The sequence below is a fragment of the Centruroides sculpturatus genome, unplaced genomic scaffold (genome assembly GCF_000671375.1).
Source record: "Centruroides sculpturatus isolate CEXI.00-Female unplaced genomic scaffold, Cexi_2.0 scaffold467, whole genome shotgun sequence".
In the NCBI taxonomy this organism is placed as follows: Eukaryota; Metazoa; Arthropoda; class Arachnida; order Scorpiones; family Buthidae; genus Centruroides; species Centruroides sculpturatus.
In genome coordinates, this window is record NW_019384682.1 from 1 (window position 1) to 4,779 (window position 4,779).

The following is a 4,779-nucleotide window of genomic DNA, read 5'->3' on the forward strand; positions in this document are numbered from 1 at the left end:
ATGTAATTATATAATATATAATATTAAGTTTTAAGCTGTATATAAAACAGACTTGCTTTTTCATTTGTAAATTAGTGAGGAAATACAATATTGAAGTAATATAAAAGAAATATGTATCTTACTATAAATAAAAATAATCATGTTTTTTTTTTATTAAAATTAAATGTGAAGTGGAATTAATACTATACTTTTAAATCTAATAAAAGTATGAAAATAAATACTTCAAAATTGATATAAATAGTATAGCCTATTACTTCTAAATAACATATTTTAAATTATGTAGTTATAATTTCTACATCTGAAAAATGTTTAGTTTATTTTAATGTTTTTTTCATACATGACGGTAGTCAAAAGTTTTTTATTTTTATCATTAAAACCACTATGATCAATCACGTATTGTAGTCTTGTAACGAATTCGTAAGCGATTTGAATGTTCTCTTATGTAATATTCAGTATTCTCGAATTCAAGGGTGAAAGGTGCGAAGTGCAAATTTTCTTATTTACACTGAAATACTATTGATAGTAACTATTTTATTCAGTATTCTGAAGTAGAAATTCGCTTTTTCACGGTGACAAAAGAAATATTTCAGATCATTTTTAACCTGTGGATATCCGTTAAATCTATGGACAATACATTTGAATTTCTAAACAAAAAAGCAATTTTCCTCGAGTTTTATGTTTGTCACTTCAAATTTTGCTTACATATCTTCTAAATTATCACACTAAATTATTAATATTTCATTTCTGTATTAATTTATAAGCATTCATTTAAAAGATAAAAAATGTAATCTACAACTTTATATAAATAAAATTCTTTAATGTGTGTTCGAATAAAATAGTAAAATAAATAGCGTTTCAATTTCTAGTTTATTGCGATAATGATTTAGTGTATAACTAAACAATTAATGTTCTTCATATAATTACTAACTCAGCTATTATAACAAGTAAATAAGAACTAATCATACACTGCAAAAACTTTATTAACCATTTCAAATTTCAATATTAATGGTTACAATAGCTGATTTAGTAATTTTATGCTTTTTATCCCTGTATATGATCATATACACGGATAAAAAGCATAAGAACGAATTAATATTCTGTTATTAAGAATAATTGTAAAACTGAATAGAAATTCATTCATTATATTTATAGCCTAATAGTAATTCCGGAATATTCGCTTCTGACATTTGATTATAGTTCATTTCAACTTTTTAGCATCTATTAATTTTTTTTTAAAATAAAACATAGATTTATGTTAATTAATTAAAAAGTAATAATTTAATAAATAAGTAAAACGTATAATTGTGTTTGTAAATCATGCTTAAATATGAGTAAAAAAATATGCTTCCACAAGTGTTAAGATGAAAATAGTTATCATCTCAAAATACACTCACTGACAAAAAAATTACGCACCAAAAAGTTGTTGGAATCGAATGCAACTTATTAGTAAGAACGTAATTACAACATCATAGCAAAGGCACAATTTCTTGTGAAAATTTAAAGGAACCTTTAGTACTTTGTAAGACCTCCTGATGTCTGCATACTTGCGGTAATGTGTCGGACACGGTGGCCTTACAGGCACCCTGTGCCACACTGCGATAGGTTTAACCACAGATGCTGAACTGTTACTACAGATTCCTCAAACTCATAGATGACCGTAGCTAGTGTCCCATCTGGTTCCACGAATGCTCGTTGAGAGAGTGCAGGCCAAGAAAATGTGATAACGTGATGGAGACATTCTTGAGAAACTCTAGCTGTGTGTCCATTCATCTCTGTCATGCAACCATTGAAAACGAAACCGACGATGTTGAAAGCGTAGCGATTGCCGTTCATGAAAATTTGTCTCTGATGATGGTCGGGAAGAAACTTTTCTATAGCGAATCTTCCACCTAGTTCAGAATGGTGGATAGTTTGATGGAATATGTCAAGGCAACACATGGGAAATCTGCCAAGGCGGAATGTTTCCCCGGAGGACTTTCTACGGGAAACTGCTTATATTTATGTGTTAGACACGCGAAAAAAACCAAGAACACTCCGCAGGGCCAACCCGTTGGTCAGGCGCAAACCTAAAATCAACTACTAATGTTCAGTTGTTTTATCCACTCAGCCACCGATTCTGGTAGATAAAGATGTCGTTGCAACTGTTCATACTTGTCTCACGACTATGCAACCGTCTCCATTGATGTCTGTCTGGGGAGTCCAGAGCCTAGCTGCCGTGCATGTGCCCCGGCGTATCTACTGACTTCAGCACCTAATCACAGTCACGTCAGAACGACCGAGACGATGGGCAATTCGGCGAACGAATATCTTGATTCCTTTAGCCCAGCTTTGCGCAACGACTGCGTCGTACAGGCACGAAGATTTCAAAACAACAGATATACTGGAAATTCTGAACACAGTAAGCTTCTGCGAGCCGTTTTTTATAGAATACTGGGGTAGCTAGTTTAATGCACTCTTGTGGTATTTATTACGTGGCGAGTAATCAGACCACAACTGTAATCATTTACATAACAGCCTGACAATTGATTTGAAATATAAGCCCTACGTGAGTTTTGTAGTAATCGGACAATTGTATTTGAATGCGTAACTCCTATTACAGTCTGTTATTTTGTATCCAGTCATTCTTTCAATTAAATAAGTTATTTTAATTTATTCTGTACTAAAAGAAATACTTTCCAGTGAAATGTTTCCTAATTAATGGGACTCGTTCAGATTAGGGTAAAATTAAGATCGATCCCATAATTCTGTGTTAATACCTAACGTCAAAAATCCAATTTAATCCATTTTATAAAGATTTTATATAGGATACAATTTATATAGACATTTCTAATGACTATTATAATTCTTAGTCTGAAATCAATCATTGTTTCTGTTCTTATTAGTCTGCAGATCTATTTAAGTCAACTAATTCATTTCTATTTCACATTAATCTTAGATTCAAAATTTTATTACATTAAAATGGTCTAGGCTCACTGTTCCAATAACAGATTCTTACAACAGATTCTTGGTGTTTATGATTTACATTGACATTCTGAATAATTCTGTTCTATGCATCTTTATGACTTTCTTTGGAGAATGATCGTTTTATTTCAGTATGAGAATGCGCCTACTCACAAAGCACACTCTGTAGAAGCATGGTTTAATGAAATAAATGTGTAAGAACTTAACTGACCTTAATGAAATCCTGATTTAAATCCAATTGCACATCTTCGAGATGAGTTGGAGTGGCCGCTTGAGCCAGACTAACAATCCTTGCCGGATGGCCCAATTTTACTGGTTTACCTGGTCTTAGTGGCTTTAGTGGCTTTCATAGTGGAATTGTAAACAGCTGAAACATACCAATATCTAAAAAATTTTGAAGAAGAGTGAAGGCTGCGGTAGATGTAACGTATTTCACCTTATCGCTTATTAATACTTCATATTTAACAGATAGATTTTGGACAAGCAGATGCCAGAATATTTTTAATTACATAATATATCAGTAAAATATTTAGCCCAGCATTTCTCGAACTTTTTGCTCACGCGACCCAAATGTTTATAATATTAAATTAAAAAACACCTGGTAAACTGGAGTCAGTGTATATAATGAAATAAAAGTATGCAATAATTGATGATATCTTCTACGTGTGAAATGTATAACATCGAGTACAGTTCTATTAAGAACGGTTTCTATCAATTTCGATTTATAAGAAATAACTTAATTTCAATTTCAATTTTTATTATTGAAATTTAGCTATTAAAAAATGCAAGACTGACATTTGTGAATAAAACAGACTGTTTCAAAATTATTCCGGAGTCTATTGTATTTTGAAAAGTATTACAACTTTTGATTATAATCTTACTTTTATTAATAAATAACAATAATAATTATAAGAAAAAGTAGTTAAAAATGTTAAATACTTAACAGATGCATCTATCGTTCCTAGTTCTTAGAGAATATTTCAGTAACACAAGTATTTTTGTGTTACTTGACGAAGGAAGTATCATTTCGGGACCCAACATTGGGTCGCGATTCATAGTTTGACAAACGCCAACTTACAAGTTAGCCTACTAACTAAACATGCTTTTAAGAATTAGATACATTTATGTTAAATTAGAATTAAATTAAATATTAATTAAAACAGTTGTTATTTCGAGTTTTTGAAAAAGTAAAATTAATAATTGTTTTGTTTAAATAAAGAAATTTGATGAGTTGTACAAAGTCTTGTTTTATGGGCATAGCTGTATATAATGGTACCGGTACATGGATTATGTCAACAACTCGAAGAATTCCAACTAGATAATTGTTTTTAATCCAAGAATGAAAGTATACAAGTAAAATAAATATATTTCTATAAATTTCTGCGCATATCCTGTCTACTTGGACCTTGTTTATTAATATGACTTATTATACTGGTGTAGTTTCCAATTAGCGAAACAAAATATCTTTATTTTTATTTTTTTGACTTTTGACTAAGTTCTCCTCTATTTTCAAATAGGAAACTACACCAGTAATTTCTATAAGTCCTATTAATAGACAAGGTCCAAGTAGACAGGATATACACAGAAATTTATAAGAATAAGGGCATAGAGGTAAAAAGAATTAAGCAGATTTCTAATTTATTAATGATTAAAATTATTTAGACTGTAATTTTAAATTATTTGATTGATTAACTTAATAATTTCAATCTTGTGATATAATTTCTTCTTGTGATAAAACAATTTTAAATTAAATTAAAATATTAAGAATTTATTATTAATATATAAAATATTCAATAATTTGGCCTTACAGGCGCCCTG